At 35.1% G+C, this 25,734-nt stretch overlaps 1 pseudogene; it reads left to right on the top strand.

Annotated features, from left to right (window-relative positions):
* The first annotated feature begins 389 nt into the window (after positions 1 to 389).
* LOC121432332 overlaps positions 390 to 25,734 on the top strand; it is a 46,846-nt pseudogene continuing 21,501 nt past the window's right edge.

Genomic DNA, 25,734 nt, shown 5'->3' with positions numbered 1-25,734 from the left:
ATGTATCACCATAACCATATAAGCCTTGCAGAATACAATCCATAGTATTAGCAAAAAAGTTACTAAACATTTCTATGGTAATGTTTTCTGCCATTATATAACTTTCAGGTATATTGATTTATTAATTATCTGTTATGAAATCTGTTAAATTGTTTTAGGTGTAATAATCTGTGTTGTTCAGCAGATGTTGTGGTTGCAGAGTCATGACTAGAGGCACAACCTAGTACCACTAACAGTCCTGAGTGGCTTAGGTTTCCCTGCCTCAATGTTGGTTAAATACTAAGAAATATGTTTGCATGACAAATTAAAAACAATTAAATCAATATGAAGCAAAAAAGTTCAGAAATCATGAGCTGGAAGAATAAACTGGAAGTTGCGCAAGTTGCGACATGGCAGGGAATGTGGCAGTAGTAGGGGCCATGCACACGCTTGGGAAATTTCCAAGTTGCTGCTTTGGCAGGAGTTTTACAAAAAACTGCTTAGCAGGTAAAAGCATGTCAATCAGATGGGGGTAAAAGATTTTCTGGGCTGTGGATCATTTAGGCCTTTAAGTCAATCCACCTGGTGGGTGTGGAAACTGGACCCATGTGGGTGACAGATGAAGATGAACACTTAAAAGAAATCCCACACTAGCTCAGAATTGAGTATTATAAAGGGTTATTTATTTAGGAATAAATCACAGATTACAGTCCTCTGCATGAACAGGGAAGAGAAACCAAATCATGCTGCCAGAAGAGAGACCAGATGCATGTTTTACATCAGCATATATAATATAAGAGACCGTACCCATGTGGGCTGGTAACTTAAAGGGTACTGGCAGTAGAAATTTCTACAGCAAAATATTTTCAGAGATTGGTGAGAATTTTACTTTTGTAATATTTCTTGACATATCGTGTTTGCAAAAACTTATGTACAGTAAGGTAGATGGGAATTAATACATTGTATACAGTCATTAATTTTTTAAAAAGCACTATCCTTTTGTCTTTGGTACTTTCTTTGTTCCAGCTTCCATGCCCCATTTGTTTTGAGTTTGCTCTATGTTCTGAAGTACACTGTGGTCATATATCTCTACTTATTCTGAGGACTCTACTGTGTTTTTTACCATTTTATTTGTTTGAGTCAAATTTAGACTACAATGACACCTTTTTGGGGAAAATTTACTCATATCCATAATTCATAGGAAAATGATTATCTGTACTTTATTTAGTACATGTGTTAATTGGGATTTCTATTTCTGTGAAGAGACTCCATGATCATGGCTACTCTTATAAAGGAAAACATTTAATTATGGCTGGCTTACAGTTTTAGAGGTTTAGTCCATTATTATCACAGTGGGACAATGTGGCTTGCAGGCACCTATGGTGCTAGAAAAGGAGTTGTCTTGTCTACCTTTTACTAATTCACAGAGTCTCTCTATTCCCAAGGCCTGTGCTGTTCACAATCTTTTTACTGTTATTCTCATGGATTAAGAGATAGTATTTATAAAAGATAAAGTCATCAGGTTTTTTTGAGCTGTAAGAAAGGAATACATTTTTTAAAGTCTATTTTACTGAATAATCAATGTCTGAACCAGGTAGAAGGATTGAATGACTAAAACAAGATTTTGGTGAACAAACACATTTGGAGATCAGGGAGATCATTCAAATATGTAAATAAAGCAGAATATTCCACGGAGGGAAGGTGACCAAATCTCTGTTGGGCGGTGCAGAATTTGCCTGTCTACAAACAAGAATTATTTTGCATTTTTATGAGCTGTTTACAATGTAAAGTTCTAAGGGGTCTCTATAGAATCCAGGAACCTCAGGAGGTATTCTTCAGAGTTTTATAAATACATTGAAGCACAGAGTTATTCTACCTTGGGCTCTGTGTTCCTTTTTACTGTTTCTACAGGGCTAATCCCAGAAGAGAAACACATCTGTCTGTGATGATTCATCTTTTTGTGACTTGAAGATGAATTCTCACAACAGTTTTATTATGCCTTTCTACCTATAGATATGGGGCAATTTTTTGAAAATTGCAAAATTTTTTTTAGGAAATATTAGATTTATACTAAAATAATTTTCAAATCATCCATTGAATAATACTTGAATGTTTATCTTCTGTTGGGTTTTAAATTGAGGAATGATATGTTATCAATTTTAAACATCTGATAATTTTGACTTCTGCTTTTTTAACATTTTGACATAAAGTTAACATGTAAATTTGCATTTGGTGTTTGGTAGGTACTATCTTAAGTGTGAAAATGTTCTACTTAAATAATAAGAATAAATACTATTCTTAATGCTGCAAATTCTCAAATTTATAATCAACCTGATGAATCACATACTGAATATCATCATTTGATTTATCTATTTGATTGATTTAATATCTTTTATACTTTGATGTTGTAGAAAGATATCTGCCATTAATGCCAATGATGCTCTTGCTTGCATGTTTGTTTCATTCATTTAATATAAATTTATTACCCTTATTACAAATGCAAATGAAAGCAAAATTTGCAGATATAAAATTAACTCTTATGAACATGGAGACAGTAAATGACAATTCAAAATTTTAATGGGATAGAGAAATATGACATAAATTATGAGGTGTATTGATCATGAAAATCATCTATCTTCTGGGATCATCACAGCCATTTTCAAGCATCTCCTAGTCATTTACTTTATGATATATATATATATATATATATATATATATATATATATATATATGTCATTATATGTCCCTGTCCAATGGTCTCCCCTCAGTCGCCTTTCTCCACTTCCCATCTTCTAAAAGGTAAGCACAACACAGCTCCACATCACTGAGTTTTTCTGTTTACCTCTACAGTGAGATAGAAAAGTAAACCTCAAATAAGAAAAATAAAGTAAGTGCTGTTCAGAAATCATGATCCAAAGATAGTGTTTTTATTTTCTTATTTAAATGCAAATACTGCATCTTGCTGAAGCATTCACTTTACATTTCAGAAGCAATTACTGACTGTGCACAGCTGTGCTCCACCCCTCAACTGTCAATACTGTACTATTTCAGCCTTAGAAGAATTATTCTTTAACTGTTGTAGCCATGATATCTTAAGATGTACTAGGAGGATCTTCTTCCCTGTTACAAGTTCCACTGCACTGCAAATTCAACTAGGAGTTTTTTCTATTCAAGTTACCTGACTATATGTAAGGTTTCCAAGGCAAAGACTCTATCTATGAACATTTGCTTTCCATTTGAAATGTTTCTTTTAAGCTGTCCTAAATCTGAATTATTCTAACATCTATTGCTAAATTTGTCAGTGTCTTCCTTCATGTTCTCAAAAAAAAATCCAAAAAATATGCTTAACACGTGTTTTAACACAAAATCCATTATGACTGGTCATTGTAAAGACAATGGCATTTTGGGGGTAGTTTGAATTTTTAATGTAAGTGCTCTCACATAGCTTTTCATGTGTTCCACTACACTAGTGCTCTCAAGTACCAATGAGACTCAGGTTTAGTCCATGATTAAGAATAAAATCTGGCAAGGGGTTGGCAAAGCCAAACTGTAAAGGAGGATGGAAATATATGGTAAATTAAAGTAACTTCTCCACAAAATTAAGGGTAACATTTTTAAATAGGGTACTGAAGATGGTTGCTTAAAAGAAATCCCACACTAGATCTGAGTTGAGAAATTGATCCTTATTTATTTAGGGGTAAACTCACAAATCTGAATCCTCTCCTGGGAAGGAGATCAGAAACCGAAATCCACAACCCCAACAGAGAAAGAGAGAGAGAGAGAGAGAGAGAGAGAGAGAGAGAGAGAGAGAGGAAAAGAGGCCAGATGAATGCTCTTCCTCAGCATATACAGTATAAGAGGCCACACCCAGTGGTCGGGGAACCACCAGCTCTAAGAGTTCCTACAATAGGGTACTGTTTGTGGCAGGAATGAAGGAATTATTCCACATAATTAGTTCTCAGAAAGCAGTATGGCTTCTAAAGAGGCAGCTGAATATAAAACTGATAATGGCAACAAAGAAAACGACGCTCTAAACTAATACTATATCGCTGCAGCATTTCTTATAATGGGTACTTTTTATACGGCTTTACCTCATGCTCCTACTTTCAGAGTGGTAGCAGGATAGCAATTGCTTAGCACCCCAATCTATCAGTTTTGTGTTGACTCCTCTACAAGTTTCTCCTTTGGTGATTTTGGCAACTTTGCTTGGATCATTTATAAAATAAGGACATTAATACAGACCAGCATGAAACTTAGTGCAATCTCTTTATAACAAATATAGGTGGAGTTAGAGGGAGGTATTCAGTGTGACTGAGAAAGTTTCATCACAGTTGAGCATAACTTGTGAGTCTAGCATGCTGAGAATTCAACTGTCACTAGCCTCACTCTCCACCAGGCTACATGCTTTTACATCCTTTGTCTCCATAATTTGAATTCATTTCAGAGACAATGGACTAATGGTATTTATAAATTCATTTGTGTATGTGTGTGTATGTATGTGTAAAAGAGATTTTAAAAAAAGAAATAAGCAGCAATCTTATGATCCTATAGAGCATGAGGTGTTAGCATTCTGGCATCAGTTCTGGCTTCACTTTAGTGTCCTAAGAGGCATTAGGAGTATCTCCTCTGCTCATTACCTTTTTTTTTTTCTTGGTTTTTCGACACAGGGTTTCTCTGTGGTTTTGGAGCCTGTCCTGGAACTAGCTCTTGTAGACCAGGCTGGTCTCGAACTCACAAAGATCCGCCTGCCTCTGCCTCCCAAGTGCTGGGATTAAAGGCGTGCGCCACCACCACCCGGCTATGGGTTTCTTTTTTTTTTTTTCCTTGGGTCTGCTCATTACCTAATTCCCTTATAAAAGGTGGGCCTTGCCAGCCTTCAGTATCTTTCTTTTCCACTACTCTTGTCCTCAGTGACCCATCTCTGCCCTCAGCCTCTCTGCCCCCTTATCTGTCTCTTCCCTGTACTCTTCCAACAGAAATCCCATATGAGCAACACTGTCTGGAGTGACTCCTTCCTGCCATTTTTATATAAATTATAACAGGAGGGGACCCAAAGAAAGAGGGATATTATTGGGTGGTATTTGTCTAGGTTCTTTACTGGGACTAAGATGTGCGTGTGTGTGTTTGTGTGTGTGTGTGTGTGTGTGTGTTTGTGTGTGTTGTGAAGGATTAGGAGAGCTGGTCAGACAAACTTGTCCAATTGCAGCTCTCAACAATATATTCACATGCCTTTCCCTTCTGGGGACTGGACTGCAGTTTCAACACAATTTCAATGGCCAATGAATATTTGATAATGCTTAGTGTCCAGGCAGCTTCACATGTTATGTTGTTATGTAAAAAGAAAAAGAAAGATAACAGGTAGCCAGAATATTTCTGGATTGTCTGGCTCCAGTCAGGACAAAATTCCCTTCAAAACCAAGGACTTCTGGCTCAAAACAAATTAGTTATCAAGTTTCAGAAACAGAGCTGCTCTTGTCAATATTCCTGCCCACATTGCTAGACAAATTCCTTCTGCTATTTTTATCAGTATATTTATTGTTGCTATCACCATAGAAGTGAGAAAAATTAGAATGAGAAATACAAAATGGATGTCCTTTTTGTTAAAGCTAATACACAGTTTTAAAGACATAAAACCAGGAATAATAAGTTATTTCTGCACATGAGCCTGAAGTCTGAAAGCTAAAATTCAACTGTTTTGTAACTGCTGGGACACAGGCTTGGGGTGTTAATAAATCTGGTTTTTAATTATCTACTTACAGCCTTAAAGGGAAGTTGATAACAATTGCTATGTCTCAAGGCTTATCCTAAATCATAAATGACCTGGTAATAAAAGTAGTTCAGACACACTGCCTTGCATTTAGAATTCACCCAATCATTTCTCAGCATGATTATTATCCTGCATGATCTGATTGTTCAAAGGAAGATTTTAACTCTTTCCTAAGTGATTTATTTTTCAACATTGAAGGTGTGTTTTCTTCAGCTTATTTTCAAATTGAGATGCATGATCTGTTTTTACTCATCTCTACCACACTCTGCTGTTACTGGAGAGTGAGTTATTTCTAAAATGATTAAAATGCATTGAGTCATAGACTATGATTATAACTTATATTATCTGGTGCATTGGGATCTTTCAACTAGAAACATCCAAACAAAACAGCCACAGTTAGAGCTGTGTAGGATTCTACTTAGAGACATATCATAGCATAATAACTTTGAGTTTCTACTTTAAACCTAATCAACTCTTTCTGTAATACTGCAAACCAGCCCCACTGCTGCTTTTCATTTCTTTGAAGAAAAAAAAAAAAGAGCACTGCTAAGTAATTTCTTGATTTCCAGTTCCATTTCTATGATTTCTTAGTACCAGTCTGTTTGCTTTGATGTAGTTTAGGTAGTTTCACTGGTTTCTTTATATACCTACAAGACACATATGTAGTACTTACCTGCAAAAATGATCTCTATTATAAAAAAATGTTTAAATTGCTGCAGGTCCCAATAAAAGAGAAAAAAGTTCATTTCTATGAGCAACAGATTAGAAAAAAAAATTCAGAATGAATTTCAGAGATATAAAAATAAAAATATAAAAAATTTAGTAAGAATTTTAAACTTGATATGAAAATATCCTGCATGTGCTGAGAGATGACAGCATAAATAACTTTACTATTTTTGTTTTTATTGTTGTTTTTGTAAAATAATATTGTTATAATCTGCCAAATATACAAGTTGAATTTAAGGAGTATGTCTTGTCTGGGTGATGCACAGTAATCAGAGGTTTCTTGAAATGACTCAAGTACTGTAGGGTTAAAAATGCTACTATCCCTGACCAGGTGGGTGGGAAGAGGACAGAGCAGGTTAGATAGAAGAGACCTCATTGGACAGAACTGGCCAGAAGCAAACTTACTCTATTGTTTTGAACACGGGAAGTGCAGGGTCTGCTCTCTCTATACTTGGTGAGGGGTAGGACCAGCTTTTCTGTTCTTAAGCTCCGAGGTATGCTCTCCTGTCTGTCAAAGGTGGAAAGCGGTGGAGACAGAATAGTTCCCTTACCCTTGCCATGCCGTGGCACACCAGATAGCTCTCCTGCTTTCATGTCTACAGACCTAGCTCAACTGTTCCCTCCTCCAAGAGGCACAGCTCTAGTGTGCTGCCCAGGAGAGATGCCATATCTGCTCTCAGGTGAGGGTAGGGGCAGGTCTCCCACTTCCTTAGGCCAGTTCTGTCATCTGCCAGTTTCAAGGGATGAGGGGAAGGAGGGGAACTTTTCCTTACCCATGCCACCACCTGGCTGATGGGAGCCTCATCAGTCCTCCTGCTCTCACTGGTTTGCAGTTTCCTGTGTCCCCACTAACTGGGACAGCTCCACTGTGTTGCCTAGGCTAGATACAGGGCCTGCTTTCCCTAGAGCTGCTGCTGCCGCCTTCTTGTTTCTCTTCTTTGGCTTTCTGCTTTTCTGCCTAAAGCTGGGCATCGATCTCCTCAGGACTTGTATATTCCCTCACAAATATTGCCACAGCCTTTGTGGATATTTGTACACTCTGGGAAGATATACTGCTGAGATTGGCTTAATAAAGAGCTGAACAGCCAATAGCTAGGCAAGAAGGATAGGTGAGACTGCCAGGCAGGGAGAGAGGAAGTAGGAAACGAGTCTAGATGGGAGAGACGTGAGAGACAAGGAAAGCCAGACGCACAGAATGGCCTAGAGGTAAAAGTCACGTGATAGAACAAAGATTAAAACTATGCATTAATTTAAGCAATAAGAGCTAGTTAAAAACAAGCCTCAGATAAAGACTAAGCTTTCATAATTAATAACAAGTCTCTGTGTCATTATTTGGGAGCTGGCTGGCGGGACAGAGAAAGACTGTTACAATCTTTGGGCATTTCAGCTCCGGTGGCTGCAGCTAAAACTGGCACCAGAACTGGAAAATAAATGCCTTTTAAAATTTATAGTACAAATTGTTTTATTCCTGATTAAATTTTTCAGAAATTTGAGAATTCTTAAAAATTGCTTTGATGAACATTAAGGGAAGAAAGGAAAATGAGGAGGCAAAGAAGAAAGAGAAACAGTTGGGAAGGAAAGAAATCTTCAATGCATTGTAAAATATTAAAGAAAACAGACTCTTAAAGTAAATTTAAAAAAAATGAGTATATGTACTTTTTCTTGAAACAAAAATTGTATTAAAATACCAGACAATGCATATATGAGTGTGAACATGTGAAATTTGGTTTTTAGGGCCTGGGTTTCCACACTTACTTTAATATTTTCTAGTTTTATCCATTTATGTGGTCATTGTATTTTTTACTGTTGAATATATTCCATTGTATACAGGCACTATATTTTTATTTATATTACATTCTTTTAAACAGGTGGATGTAGTTTTGTCTTAATTGATTTTAACAATCCCAGATAACTGCTCATTTCGTATCATATTTTAAAACTTGAGAGGCAAACTGATGCTTCACTTACGAGCATTGTCATGGAAGTGTGAGGTGGGATGATCCATCCTAGTGGTCTTCAGGGCTGTTAATAGTTACCTATGAATTTGTTTATTGTATATGTACTTGAAAGTTAGAAAACGTACAGACCTTTATAAAAAATACCTGAGAAAGCAGAAAAAAATGTTTCATCTGGTACAGTCATGCTTGTTTAAGCACAAAACTCTTAAAACAAAAGTTTTTCCTGATAGTGAGGAAGTGGAAAATTTGTATGTTATCCTAATGAAACTAACTATTCGCTGGATCTGACATATTGAGCCTTTTTCTTTATTACTGTGTTTTATTCTAATTTCCCTTTCTTTTTTGAGTATTATTTGCATATCTGTCACAATGCATAGTCTCTTTTTTGAGGAAGAAATATGGAGGCAGCTGAAAGTAATCACTTTTAAAATATAATAAAAAAATGTTGTCACACTAAAAAAAATGCATTTTTATGACACTTTGGGAAAATTGCACAGAAAGACAGGATGGTATGCATGATGCTGCCTGCTAATGTCTGTCATGTAGACAAGCATCTTTTATCTCACTGAGCTTCCTTTTTATTGTTTGTGCACCTTGTATAATAATAATGTCTCCCCACCATTAAAGGTTGGGATGACAGCATATCCAATTCAGCTTTGACTTAAGCTTTTGGTAACAGTAGCTATTATTTGGTATTTTAATTAGGCCTTAACCATACTAAATTCTCAACCATGTATTTTAAAGAAAAAATGTCAGAAAATTTATTAAATTATATATTGAATACAAACTTGGAATTTGAGAGAAGGGAAAAAGTATTTTTAAACTTTCAAAAGTGAGAGTTCAAATGGTAAAACTCACCCCCAAAGGCAATGTCACAAGGGTTTCCAGCTTCTTGAGCCATTAAAATCACCTGGGATATTCCAATCAAAGCAGGAAAATACAATTTTAGGTTGCCTTAGAGATGAATGAGATAACCTAAATGACCTTTCCATCTTTAAATGCTTTAAATCTAAAGTTACATGAATACTTTTTATTTTCTTATGTGAGCTTTGTTTTTTTTTATTTCTCATATTATTCTGATGATTGGCATGTTTAAATTTCTGTAAGTCATGTATTCAGTAATAACTCTAACATACCTTTAAAGTTAATTTAATCACTAAATTATTTTTTCAAATGACTTGGCAGACAACTTGTGTCCCAGACACAAAACCTAAGGAAAATTAACTGCTTACCACAAATAATGAATGGCTTGCCACTGGACTCAGTTATACATTAAGTTTCTGTAATTTTACACATTGCTGACTTTTTTCTTCATCCTTTAGTGCCATCTTCATCATTTGACATTGAACTATAGGGTTGAGTTTAGGCTAATATTTTATAAAGCTATAGTACTTCTAATATTCAGAAGAATTGTCATTTATAAAAGAAATATTGATACAAAAGTGGCCAAATAAGTAAGGTATAATATACAATTATGTTAGGACTGGAAATTTCAGAAAGGATAACAAATGTTTTCCAATATTTTAATACTTTAGGTCTATTACAATTCAGTTAAATTTATTTATACTTCTATTAGGCAAATGAGTTGAGTAAAAAGATAGAGAAGGTAACCTCCATATTGAGGCCATAGCAGTAAAGGGGATTTTACTTCATAGAGTACATAGGCTATACTATTTAAAATAATGTAAAACCTTCACTAATTCTATGAAAATTTCATAAAATGCATTTTGATAATATTCATCCCCTATTCATCTCACCAATTTCTACAATATCTATCCTGTCCTTACCCACATCCACAATTTCACAGAAAATACACTGATTTTTCTGGCTGTTATCATCCTTATGCACCTTTCTGTAATGTTCACTTAGCCTTGAGTGCAGGTGTAGGGGTCTAAATAGACTGATTGGGGATGGGCATCCAATATTGTTGGGGTTTTAGTTTTTCCTGCATTTTGGGCAGTAGTGACTTTCTTTAATGGTCTCCATCTGCTGGGAAAATCCTTCTTTGATGAGGTGTGGCAGCTATAGCTACCTGTGGTGTATGTATTTGCACAAGTTATACTGTTTAGGAAAGTGGAAGTAGCTGCTTTTCTGTTAAGTTCCACGGGTTGCCAAGCCCAGGTAGTTACTTAAGTTTATAATAGCAAGCATGAGTTTGCTCTTTACATATATGTGATTTATTTGTAAATTAATGAAATTTAAATTAACATGAAATAATGAAGTTTTCACACAATCTTCGTGTTATTTGTCCCTCCTTCCTGTTCCCTTTGTTGTTCCTGTTTCCCTCCCCAGGCATGTCTCTTCCACTGAATAGAAGAGACATGCACATTATTTTTACTTCACAGAAAACTTGGCATATCCACTCATATAATAAAATAAAAACAATGTATGTAAATAATAAATAAGAGCAATTCATTTATGAAAATTCAAATGCAGTAAGCATAATAAAATAGTAAATTATATACTGTCAATATAAGCAAATATAGACTTCAAATTTAATAGTACCATATTATGTAAATTATATGTTTTGTACTATATCATATTATATACAATAAACCTAAATGTATCAAGGACCACATTTTCTTGAAAATACCTTGTCATCTCCTCTGATCATAAACTTTTCAACATCACCAGATCTTTCCAACACACATTGTCTTGAAAAATTACTTTGGAAATCCACATTTAAAAAAGTTTCCTTCAAATATTTTTATTATTGGAATCTTCCTAGAAGGTCTCATGTTTCACTGATCAAGGTCAGGATTGTCAACAATATGACAATACAGGACAGTCTCTTGGTTTTTCAGACAAATTGACATGCTTAAAAATTCCTTAAAACTGCCTATTGCAGAATGTGTGCTGTTGATTCATGATTTTATTCACCTGTTTTAATAATGTATAATCAACTAAAGCACATTGAAATTCCTATTATTTTCAACTCCTTAATTCAAAAACTCTTGTAATCCAAATTTCATTAGCCAGGATGCCCTGTAGGACCCGGTTTATATTTCAGGCTTCCTAAGTTCATAACATTTGGAAAACCTTATTTAAAAAAAAATAACACAAAATTAAATGCAAAAGTTCATGTCTTTAAAAATAAGATGTTAAGGATGCTGAATTGTAAGTTGCAAAGTTCTTTCAGTATCAAAATATTACAAGTCAAATGCTAAATAAAAATAATTTATGACTCATAAATCTTTTAGAATTAGCTCCTAGCAGTTTTCTATAGACCCTTTATTTTTACAATATTCTTGGTTATATATTTTCTTTCTTTCTTTCTTCCTTCCTTCCTTTCTTTCTCTCTCTCTCTTTCTTCCTCCCTTCTCTCCTTCCTTCCTTCCTTCCTTTCTTTCTTTTTTCTTTCTTTCATTGGGTTTTTGCTTGTTTGATTTTTAAGAGAGAGTTTCTTTGTGTAGCCCTAGCTTTTCTGTAATTTGCTGTGTTGACCAGTCTAGCTTTGAACTCACAGAGATCTACCTGCCTCTGCCTCCTTAGTACTGAGTGCTGCCACTATCCAGCATGTTTTCTAGTTTTAATAGTGATTATTTTCTGCTCTTTTTTTTCTGTCTTTTTATTCTATGTGATAATTTTAATCTAGTAATTTCTTTTTTGTTTGTTTTTCTATACATGGTTTCTCTTCAGATTTGGAAGGTGTCCTGGAACTAGTTCTTGAAGACCAGGGTGGCCTCAAACTCACAGAGATCCACTTGCCTCTGCCTTTGGAGTACTAGAATTAAAGGTGTGTGCCACTACTGTGCATCTAATCCCATAATTTCTGTGAAAATATAAAGCAGAATTATTCTTTTCTTAGAGAATTGTTGATCAGAAAAATCCTCGTTTTTCTACTTTTGATGTTTGGAACAGTTCCATTTTCCCAACACATTACAGCAAAGTCCTAAATGGCTATCAATGTGCTCTTTCCCAGAAACTGTTACATTCCAGCTCACATTCTATACAATACCTACAGATCTGAACTTAAAATGAAACTGAATTAAATACTGTCTTGTATAATATTTCTTGCACGTGTGTTCAAATCAACTTGTACTGTAAGTAAATATGAATTTACTTGAAGACAAAAGGGAACCGTTGTAACCCCATTAGCCTGAGATCCTGCTGGAGCAGTGTAGGGGCCAATTTCAATAAGAAGTTCTAGGCTTTGTCTTTTTCAGTTCACCAAAGGCCAGCATATTTGAGGCTGGACCCCCAGCTGGATGCCACTGTGGTGTAGTGAAAACTTGAAAGGCAACAAATGTGGAGTCTTTAGAATATTATGAGCATTTCATCAAGAGAGTGGTGGAGCCAATGCTGCTTTCTCTCTTTTCAGCTGTTAGCCATGAGGTACATAGGCTGGCTTCATTATAATGACTTCTGGTACCTTGCTAACATTGAAAAAGAAGACCAGTGGGTCATGGGATACAATTTTCAAAACTATAAAACAATATCTATCTTTCTCTTAATAACTCAATAATCTCAAGTGTACTTTATAGTAACAGAAAGATGGCTAATGCAAATGCCAACTTTATGAAATAAAGAAAGGGGATTCTGAGGATGGCAATGAACAATAAACAGTCAGAGGGAAGAAAGCCATGTAGAGGTAGAGACAGAGAAGGATAGCTAAGAGCCCTGGAAAGACACCAAAATCTGACAGAACACAATTCTCTCCAACTATATGTCATGATTTTTAGTTTTTATTTATAATTTGTTCTGGGATTGCAGAGTCTTTGAAGGAAGGAAGATTTTAGGAATAGATGTTTTACCCTCGTGATTTAGATAGTGTGTCATCCTGGTGAAACCTTGACATTAGAAATCCAGCATCCAAAACCATGAGAGAAAAATAAATCTGATTTAAGTACCTAGTAGAAAAATTATTTTTGACAACTCTTAGAATCCTGCCCCCACATATACGAGTTTTAAAATCAACTGTAGTTTTAAAATGTGCCTACAAATTCTTTTCTTAACAGAATTTAATTATTTGATGTCTAAAATATTGTAGCAAGTAACTGTTCTAGCTGTCCTTTATATCATATTAAAGCAATCTTTTGATTTCTTCCCCCTTTTGCATTGAGGTATAAAAGTGTATGGAGAATAAATGCAGGTAAATTCAACAGTCAGTATTTTCTGAGTTGCCCTCCCGTTACTACCTTGTGTCTATGTGTTTCTTTCTTATCTTTTCCCTCTTACCTAACATTTCTAATCCTGAAGCTCCTACCCTAAAATGTAGGAACCTGAAGGAACTGCAGCAGAATTCACCTCAAAAAGGTGGCTCTTGATAGGAACATAGTACTCCACACACACTTTGAACATGATCCTCTTTTAGCATTCATGTCTGATAATTAGAACTAGGAAAGAAGACAGTCCCAGAGTCTTCCTCCTTTCTCTTTTTAATTAGTTTCTCTAGATTAAACAAGGGCACACAGGAAATCCTATGAAGAAGCTTATGCAATGAAAACCAGAGAGGGCTCCTTGAACAGCTGTCGGGTTGAGCAACTGTGGATATACATCCTACATCTTAGTAAGTCCTCGATTGATGACTCATCAGACTCCAAAACTAGATGGCAATTGTTCCTGGTCACCACAGAGTCCAATCTAGGTAAAATAAGTGAGTTCAATTAAACTTGGGAGAATATACTAGGCACCAATATGTTGCTAGCTGAGTAGATTTATAATTCAAGGGAAATTTTCAGCTTTGTAATCTCAGTTCAATATATTATTCCATTTTATATGCATGCAATTCATCTTTTGTAGACATGTTTCTGGCTCTACTTACTTTAGTTTTTTACTTTTGTATTTTATATATAAAATGTAATTAGTTCATTTTCCCCTTTGCCCTCCTCCCTCCCATATACCTCTCCTTAACTTCAATATTTTTCTTTATTAATTATTGTTAATGCATATATATATATATATACATAAATACATATATATTTTGAAAAACAACCTCTTTAGTCTATATAATGTTACTTGTATGTATGTTTGTAGGGCTAAAGTTTTGCTATTTTTTAGCAAGATAATTATTTATTATTATTTTTTGAGGGAAAAACATGCTTTCTTTCATTTCCTTTTTTTAAACAGCACCTGTAAAAATGAATATACTATTCTGAGAATACACACACACACACACACACACACACACACACATATATATATATATATATATATATATATATATATATATATGGATTTTGGAATGTTAGATTGTCAAAACATCAACTGCATCTCTTTAATAGTTATTGAAGGCAAGATACGCTAAACAAGGATAGAGATTTTGGTAACGTATAGTTAATTGGTGTGTTTGTCCCTGGGGAAGACCATTTCTCCCATTCTTCATTCTCTCGAGTTCTTTCTGCAGGATTGGAGCCCCATAAGCATTTACTATCCACTTCATCATGTCTTTAAAATTATAGCATGACTATTTACAAAATTAATACTCTGTTTTATTCACTTATTCCAGATGAGATACATACAAGCAAGGATTCATGTAAGACTTTTTTATCAATGGAACATCCTGAAATGATGTTCCTGCTCTAATACAGGAACCTGCTACCTAATTACAGAAATGCATGCCATAGAGTGAAAACCACAAACAGAAATCTTTACAAACTCCATCCAAATCTACTACTGACTCAGTTGTTCCATAATTGCCTCAATAAATCACATGTTACCACTCTAAAGCATCCAGAGAATGGTGGAACCTAAGATTGGAATTAGACAAAAATCTTGCTGATGCTTAAAATACTTTATCTTATAAATTTGGTAAATTTATAATAACATAAGTTAGGCAAACAAATCACTTTAGTGTTCTTCCAGAGCTGGGAAAAAAAAGACTTCAATGAATCTCCGCAAAGCTCAGGTTTCCCTAGCTCAGAAGTAAAAGTGCTTCTTCTCCCTATGCATGCTAAGTTAAATATCATATATATTATCTTGGTTTTTTTTGAACTTGTGATGGCATTTGATTTATTATTAAGTTACTAAGCCTTCTGAATAACAGTATGAGAGACCATCTTCATAATTTTATGGAAATGAAAGCAAGTGAATTAACCAAAATTCCAAATAAACTATCAATAGTGTTTTAAATAACATTACAGGAAGTTTTGATTCTATTTATCTATTTATTTGGTTTTTTCAAGACGGGGTTTCTCTGTAGCTTTGCAGCCTGTCATGGAACTAGCTTTTGTAGACCAGGCTGGCCTTGAACTGATAAAGGTCCTCCTACCTCTACCTCTCGAGTGCTGGAATTAAAGGCATGCACTGCCACTGCCCAGCTGAAGTTTTAATTCTTATAAGAAATTGCCATCTTTCATAGAAAAGATAAATTCAACTATAAGTTATGACCCATTTGCTTCTAATTATTTTCTGGTGAATGATTGAAGTATAGAAAAGAAGCACCTCAAAGCATAATTTTGAGATATGATAAAGAGCAGCCCATTGACCTCTTTTTCTTTGCTCCCCTCATTTACATGTCTATGACACAAGATTTTCAAAGACTGGAAAAAGTATGTTTAAGATAACAGAAGAGATTAGTCATTTTTTATTTTTTATTAGACAGAACAGAGAATATATAAAATAAGCATACACTACAATTATATAATATTAATTATATTAAATATATGAATTATATAAACAAAATATTAAATAATTGATTTATTTTAATATTTATGTTTATATAATTGCATTATATAATTAATTTATATAATTATATAGCTTATATAATTACATTACATAGTTAATTTACATTTTAGCAAACTGCTTAGAAATTTTTTAGTTTCACCAACAACACCATAGAATAGTTCAGCAGAAAATCGAAAAGTCACTTTTCATTGCTATTTATAACTGACATTACAGGGCAACTGTCAGGGGAACATAGAAAAATCACATCATTAGAAACAGAAGCCATGAAGTCATAATCAAAAAAAAAAACATCAAAATGTTTGTTGATAAGTTTCTGGAGGCTGGATGTAAACTGACTTTATATGAAAGTCTGTAGGTTTTCTTTTACTTGGGTGAAGGGCTCTACATTTTACTGAATTTTCCATTAAGGTTCCTCTAATGTTTCACTGAAATGATTACAGAGAAATTCCTTCATGCTTTTAATAATAACAGGAAAAGAATCTGTGCTCAAGTCTTCCTATTAGAAGATTATTCAAAGTCAGGCCAATGACTCCTATCTGTATTCCCAGCACCTGAGAAGCTAAGGCAAGTATATCACATATGAAGGAGAGGTGTCAGCCTGGGTTACAAAGTAAGTTATAGAGCAACTTATGCTCCACAGTGAACTCCTGTCTCAAAAACAGCAGCAATATGTAAAAGGGACAATGAACAAAATAAAAGCAGTGAGAGAGGAGAGGTATAGACACAGTGAAAAGAAGGCCAACACAGAGAGACAGAGAAAGATAGACAAGAGAGGTAGAGATGGAGAGAGTCCTACTAAAATATAGCCAGAGAATTCAATGCTTGTGCTTATCCTCAAGGTTATTCTTATGCTGGAGGCTCGAGTGACATATAAACATTTGGAAAGCTGGGAAAACTCTGTATCCTGCAGTCTCACTCAAGGGACAAGAAGAAAGGCTAAGTTACTCAGCTTATTAAAAACATGAAGAAGGGTGGGAGAGATAGCGCAGCTGTTAAGGGCATTGACTGTTCTTGCAAAAACCCTGAGTTCAGCTCAGAGCAACTACATGATGACTCACAACCATTCTTAATGATATCTGGTGCCCTCTTCTGTTCTCCAGGCATTCGTGCAGGCAGAACAATGTATTCATAATAAATAAACAAAAATATATAAAAGCATGAAGACTGAGTCATAATATTATAAAATATTTCTTCTTTCTTATACCATCCCATAATTTTCACAGGGTTACAGCAAAGCAACAATGAGCCTCAACTAAGAGGATTACAAAGTACAGCTTCTATGTTGCACAGAAAGTTTCTAGAGAAGGTCAAATAAAACATAGGTTACAAATACATGGGTCTTAGAAACTGCAGAGCTTGACACCTGCAGTTACAGATAACAGTAAATATGGCCTGATGTTTTGACTTAACAGTAGGAGTTCGCCCTAAAGACCTTACACACAACTTCGTACTACATAACCCTTCATGTTCTACTTTCAACAAAAAGAAAACATTAAAACCTTTTAAAAGGCAAGATAGACACCAAAATATGCAAAGAAAAAGAAAGCAATTAAACAAGACTCTTTTGCTCCAGAAATTATGGGAATTATTGGGCAGGAATTTTAATATAATTCAGAGTACTACATCAATGGAGCTGGTGAAAAACGTTCACAAAATGCAATACTAGACTGAGAATGTAAACAAACATGACAATTAAGAAAGAAGTAGAAAAAGATGCCAAAAAAAAAAAACAAGCCATAACACAAATGAACAATCTCGGCAGTGGACTAGATTCAGTTAAGAAAATTCAGTGAAGTTGAATATATTTGAGTACAGATGTCCTAATCTGAAGTACAAAATGATAACTAAGTACAGAAAGTCCCATGAATTGTGGGACAATTGTAATTATAACATCATTATGACAGAAATATGAAATAAAGGATAAAACATGGGACTGAAATAAATATGTGAAGGAAGTCAGTCTAATTTACATTGAAGATAACAATGTAATGAACCGTGTGGGATGCCAGGTAGATAAGCAGGGATGGGGTAGGGATATAGCATGAATTAGCGAGGAATAAAAAATTTTAGTGTGCTATTTTACAGTATATTCACTACAAACCACAGCAATAATATACTAAACATCTCATGAATTCAAACAAACTGATTTTGCATAGATTTCATATAAAATCCTAGCAACTTGAAGAGATAGATGTGTTTAATCTACTTGAAACATTATAGAATGTACTTAAATGCTACAAGATCTCCAGCTAAATGTACATCTTCCTTGCCTTATAAACCATAAAAAGTAAACTTAAATGAACAAAACATTTTATTCTATGACCACCAAGGAAAAGTCATATGAGAAACCAATAAGAATGTGGACATTTCTGAGCCAAGGAGAGAGGAATGAAGGGAAAAGAGCCCCGGTATATTGACCATGGGCTTCAAACCTCCAGAGATGTGAGAACACAAATTTTTCTTGTCACATAACTGGAATGCACCATAACATTTATAGAAACATATGTAGAAAAATACATAGTTTAAGTACATGCATTTGAAGATAAGAAAAATCCAAAATAAAGAAAATGGAAGTTTTCGTACTAAAAATCTTGAGAAAGCATTGAAAACCTATAGAAAGTAGAAGAATATAAGCAGTATCAGTACAGGAATAGATGGAATTGAAAACAAGGAGACAGTAGAAAAGGGAATGCAACATCACTCCTTGGAGATCCAGTGGTTAATTTCCATATAATCTTACCAATTTTTAAGAGATACAAGTTATTGTTACCAAAAATGAAAATGTCATATAACTTTTTATCCTATGTTTACCAAAGGAATAACACAATATTAAGAGATATTAATGCTGATAATCTGAAAACATGTATGATGTGAAAAATATTTTTAAACACAAGACATAAGTATTTATGATACCTGTACCTGAGACTCAGCAAACATCATGGAAGAGGAGGCAGGAAGATTATAAGAGGCAGAGGATCATGGCACCTGATGCAAGATATTATATTCATTATATTATGTGGAAGCTGCACTGAAATCTCAACAATATTGTTGCCTGTAAAAACCTGGAATATGAGAATACCATGTGGCTCAATAATAAAGATGGAAGAAATTTCACAATACACAATCCCTAGCTAAAGAACTATTGGCAATTAGCAAGTACTGAGAGAGAAGGTGACCCAATCTTCTCTAGGGATAAATATAATGACAGGTTAGCCAATCCCAAGAAGTCACCCATAAATAAATACACAAATGAGCAACAATAAAGGAGAATAGTGAAAAAATAAGTAATCTAAATAGCTGGATTTTGTGTAGAAATTGAAAGCAGAATCCACCAAAAGCATATATATTTATATGTATTTCAACTAAAATTCCTGTCAATTACTTACAATGTCTTCCAGACTATATGTTCCAAGAGACAAGCATTGCCCTAATACTGAGACCTGAAAACACACTACAAGAAAGGAAAACTGATGAATAATATCTATCAGGGACATAGATGAAAAAGTCTCCAACAATTCCAAAATCCCACCCAATTCCACAATGTTTAAAAATATACAGCACTAAAGAGATTAGACTTTTGTTCAAACCTAGAATAGCATTTAAAATTAATTAAGGCATCTTTTTTTAAAAAAGTCCAAAGAAGGAAATTTATATAAACAAAGAATCATACAGAAAATCCACATACACATTCATAATAAAAGCTCTACATTCATTCATAAATGTTCTCAATATTTTTTCTCTTTTTTTTTCATTTATTTTTTCGAGACAGAATTTCTTTGTAACTTCGGAACCTGTTCTGGAATTAGCTCTTGTAGGCCAGGTTGACCTTGAACTCACAAAGATCTGCCTGCCTCTGCTTCCAGGGTGCTGAGATTAAAGGTGTGTGCCACCACCGCCTAGCTGATTCTGTTTTTTTTTTTATAACAAAACCCACATAGAGCAGAGTCTTCACAGTCTGTTAAAACAGGAACAACAGAAAAACTACAATTAATATGAAATGTAATGCTGATGAATGAAATATTTTACCTCTAATTTTGGTAAATAAACATAGTTTTTTTTCTGTAAGGTTAATAATGTACTGAAATTTTAGCAAATCCTATGAGAAAATGCAGGGAAAGAAAGCAAGTACATTAGAAAATAAATAGTTTCTTCTAATCGCTAATACAATTTTCTAACTAGAAAACCGCAACTTTGTCAAAATCACTTGACATTAAAGAATGAAAATACCTACAATGTTGCAAGAGAAAGCATTAACATATATATATATATATATATATATATATATATATATATATATATATATATGTAACTCTTGTATAGGAGCAAGAGAAGACAAAATTGAAACTCAGGAATTTAACACCATTATATGAAATTCAGACTCTCTTGTACTTAAGATAAAAATTTAAATATGCATATGTAATCTATCAGTTGAAAAAACATTAATAAATAAAACTAAAGAAGATTAAAAAACTAATGCGTGTTTCTTATTCATGAGCAGCAATATTAAATATTGTCAAGAGAAAGTCAACTTTTTCCAGCTTTCTATAAAGGTTAAACTCAATGCAAATAAAATTCTTAACAAGATATTTTGTGATATGGTGTGTGTGGAATCTGAGGATTCATGAAGATGTTGTAACTGCATCACACAGGACCCCCAAACAAGACCACGACAGATCCAGTATCCGGCGCAAACACACTGGGGTTTATTGATTACAAGTTAGTTAACTTGGACTGAAATCCAACACTCCGACACAGCAGATATTGAGCGAGGCTACGCAGGCAGCAGCAAACAACACAGGCCACAGGAGGTCAGGACCTGCAGGGGACCAGCATGGCGGGGGACCAGTGCGCAACACCAAGAACAGATCGCCCCACTACAATTAAATCAAAGAGGTAGGCCTTTGGTTGGCGAGGTCCCTGGAAAATGGGGAGACTGGTCCTGTTCCTGAAGACCCTTCTGAGGGGTGAGAGGGATCTTGGCCCCAACAGGAGCCAGGAAACAGAGTGAGGGCGTTTTGTAAGAGGAGCCCCTGGCCAGCAGAGAAACCTGGTCTGGTTTTAAAAGACCCATTAGATAGCATCAATAGGAGATGGGCAGGTGCCAAGGTAAAAATTCACCCAATAATCTGAAAAACAACATGAAAACACCAGAACCCAATGATCTTACAACAGAAGGACTTGAACACCCTAACACAGAAGAAGTGGGAAAAAATGACTTTATGAAAGCAATAGAGTCCCTTAAACAACATGTAAAAAAAGCCCTTATAGAAATGAATGAGAAGTATAACAAAAAGTTTGAAGAAATGAGTAAATACGTACATGATACCCTGGGAAAACAAGAAAAAACAATCAAACAGGTAATGGAAACAGTTCAAGAATTGAAAACTGAAATGGAAGCAAGGAAGTAAACACAAACTGAGGACCAGCTGGATATGCAAAATCTAGGTCAATGAGCAGAGCCTACAGAAACAAGCATAATCAATATAATACAAGAGATAGAAGAAAGAATCTCAGATTCTGAGGACACCATAGAGAAAATAAACGCACTGATCAAAGAAAACAGCAAAGCCAACAAATTCTCATCACAAAACATTCAGGAAATATGGAACACAATAAAAAGAACAAACCCAAAAATAATAAAATTAGAAGAAGGAGAAGAGTCACAGCTCAAAGGCCCAGAAAATATTTTCAACAAAATTATGGAAGAAAACTTTCCCAACATAAAGAAAGATATTCCTTTAAATATTCAAGAAGCATACAGAACACCAAACAGACTGGATCAAAGAAAAACATACCCTTGCCATATGATAATCAAAACACAAAATATACAGGTTGAAGAAAGAATATTAAGAGCTGCATAGGAAAAAGGCCAAGTAACTTGTAAAGGTAAACAGATCAGACTTACACCTGACTTCTCTTTGGAAACCATGAAAGCCGGAATGTCCTGGATAGATGTACTACAGAAGCTAAGATACCATGGATGCAAACCCAAACTACTATACCCAGCCAAGCTATCATTCACTATCAATGGAGAAAACAAGACATTCCAGGAAAAGAACAAATTTAAACAATACGTAGCCACAAATCCAGCCCTACAGAAATAATAGAAGGAAAATCGCAACCCAAGGAATCCAAATTTGCCAACACTGCCTACAATAACTCAGGCATCTAGCGACCCTTCACAAGCACAACTCAAAGAAGGAAGACACACAAATTCTACTACCAAAAACAAAAAGAATAACCGGAGTAAACAACCACTGGTCATTAATATCACTTTATATTAATGGTCTCAATTCACCTATAAAAGGCACAGGCTAAGAGATTGGATACAAAAACAGGATCCAACATTCTGCTGTTTACAAGAAACACATCTCAACCACAAAGACAGGCATCTACTCAGAGTAAAGGCTTGGGAAAAGGTCTTTCAAGCAAATGTTCCTAAGAAAAAATCAGGTGTGGCCATACTAATTTCTAACAAAACTGACTTCAAACTAAAATCAATCAGCAGAGATCGAGATGGACACCTTACACTCATAACAGGAACAATTCATCAGGATGATGTCTCAATCCTGAATATCTACGTGCCTAATATAAAAGCACCCACTTATATAAAAGAAATATTACCAGAACTCAAGGCAGACATCAAACCACACACATTAGGAGTTGGAGACTTCAACACACCTCTCTCTCCAATGGACAGGTCAATCAGACAGAAACCTAATAGAGAATTAAGAGAATTGTTGGAGGTAATGAAGCAAACGGACTTAACAGACATCTATAGAACACTCCACCCAAATAGGAAAGAATGTACCTTCTTCTCTGCAGCTCATTGAACCTTCCCGAAAATTGACCACATACTCGGAAACAAAGGAAATCTCCAGAGATTCAAAAAAATATTAGTAACCACCTGTGTTTTATCAGATCACCACGGATTAAAGTTAGAAGGCAACAACAGTGCTACCCCCAGAAAGCCGACGAACTCATGGAAACTGAACAGTCAACTACTGAACTACACCTGGGTCAAGGAAGAAATTAAGAAAGAAATTAAAGTCTTCCTTGTATTTAATGAAAATAAAGAGACAACACACTCAAACCTTGGGACACGATGAAAGCAGTGCTAAGAGGAAAGTCCACAGCACTAAGTGCCCACTTAAAGAAAACGGAGAATGCATACATTGGGGACTTAAAAGCACACCTGAAAGATTTCGAAAATAAAAAAGAAGCAGACGTGCCCCGGAGGAGGAAAAGACTGGAAATAATCAAACTGAGAGTGGAAATCAACAAAATAGAAACACAGAAAACAGTCCAAAGAATCAATGAAACAAAAAGTTGGTTCTTAGAGAAAATCAACAAGATCGATAAACCCCTATCCAAACTAATTAAACGACAGAGAGAGAACACGCAATTAAATAAGATCAGAAATGAAAAGGGGGACATAACCACAGACACAGAAGAAATTCCGAGAATCATTAGATCTTACTACAAAAGCCTGTATGCCACAAAACTAGAAAATGCAAAAGAAATGGACATTTTAATAGATACGTACCATATACCAAAGTTAAACCAAGACCAGGTGAACGATCTAAATAGACCTGTTAGTCGCGAAGAACTAGAAACTGTTATCAAATATCTCCCTTCCAAAAAAAGCCCAGAACCAGATGGTTTCAGTGCAGAATTCTACCAGAATTCTTCCAAGAAGAGCTAATACCTATACTCCTTAATGTATTTCACAATATAGAAACAGAAGAGTCATTGCCATATTCCTTTTATGAAGCTACAGTTACCCTGATAGCAAAACCACACAAAGACCAAACCAAGAAAGAGAATTACAGACCGACCTCACTCATGAATATCGACGCAAAAGTTCTCAATAAAATAATGGCAAACCGAATCCAAGAACACATTAGAAAACTTATCCATCATGATCAAATGGCTTCATCCAAGAGATGCAGGGCTGGTTCAACATATGCAAATCTATCAATGTAATTCACCATATAAATAAACTGAAAGAAAATAAAACAAATGATCATTATATTAGATGCTGAAAAAGCATTTGACAAAATTCAACACCCCTATATGATAAAGGTCCTGGAGAGATGAGGGATACAAGGGTCATAAATAGCATAAAATAAAAGCTATTTACAGCAAGCTGACAGCTAACATTAAATTAAACAGAGAAAAACTCAAAGCCATCCCACTAAAATCAGGAACAAGACAAGGATGTCCACTCTCGCCATACCTCTTCAATATAGAGCTTGAAGTTCTAGCAATTGCAATAAGACAACATAAGTGGATCAAGGGGATTCATAGTGGAAAGGAAGAACTTAAGCTTTCATTATTTGCGGATGATATGATAGTATACATAAGCGACCCCAAAAACTCTACCCAAGAACTCCTACAGCTGATAAACACCTTTAGTAATGTGGCAGGATACAAGATCAACTCCAAAAAATCAGTTGCCTTCCTATACACTAAGGATAAGGAAACAGAGAGGGAAACCAGAGAAGCATCACCTTTGACGATAGCCACAAATAGCATAAAATATCTTGGGGTAACTCTGACCAAGGAAGTAAAAGATCAATATGACAAGAACTTTAAGTCTTTGAAGAAAGAAATTGAAGCGGACACCAGAAAATGGAAGGACCTCCCTTGCTCTTGGATTGGGAGGATCAACATAGAAAAATGCAATCCTACCAAAAGCAATCTATAGATTCAATGCAATCCCCATAAAAAATAACATCAAAATTCTTCACAGATTTGGAGAAGACAATAATAAACCTTATATGGAAAAATAAAAAACCCAGGATAGCCAAAATAAACTTATACAATAAAGGATCATCTGGAGGCATTACCATCCCTGACTTCAAACTCTATTACAGAGCTACAGTGATGAAAACAGTGTGGTACTGGCATAAGAACAGAGAAGTCGACCAATGGAATCGAATAGAAGACCCTGATTTTTAACCCACAAACCTATGAACACCTGATTTTTGATAAAGGAGCTAAAAGGATACATTGGAAAAAAGAGACCATCTTCAACAAATTGTGCTAGCAAAACTGGATGTCAATCTGTAGAAGAATGAAAATAGATCCATATCTATCACCATGCACAAAACTCAAGGCCAAGTGGATTAAAGACCTCAATATCAGTCTGAACACACTGAACCTGGTAGAAGAGAAAGTGGGAAGTACTCTACAACACATGGGCACAGGAGAACACTTCTTACGTATAACCCCAGCTGCACAGACATTAAGGGCAACATTGACTAAATGGGACCTCCTGAGACTGAGATGCTTCTGTAAAGCAAAGGACACTGTCACTAAGACAAAAAGGCAACCCACTGACTGGGAGAAGATCTTCACCAACCCTGCAACTGACAAAGGTCTGATCTCCAAAATATATAAAGAACTCAAGAAACTAGACCGTAAAAGGCTAATCAACCCAATTATAAAATGGGCACTGAGCTGAACAGAGAACTCTCAACAGAAGAAGTTCAAATGGCCAAAAGACACCTAAGGTAATGCTCAACTTCCTTAGCGATCAGGGAAATGCAAATCAAGACAACTTACTCCTGTCAGAATGGCTAAAATCAAAAACACCAATGATAGTCTTGGCTGGAGAGGTTGTGGAGAAAGGGGTACACTCATCCATTGCTGGTGGGAATGCAAACTTGTGCA

Source organism: Microtus oregoni, unplaced genomic scaffold, assembly GCF_018167655.1.
Source record: "Microtus oregoni isolate MIOR12 unplaced genomic scaffold, Mior012 000034F_ref0000314, whole genome shotgun sequence".
Lineage (NCBI taxonomy): Eukaryota > Metazoa > Chordata > Mammalia > Rodentia > Cricetidae > Microtus > Microtus oregoni.
Note: the sequence above shows the minus strand (reverse complement) of the source record. Positions and strands in the feature narration are given on the sequence as shown.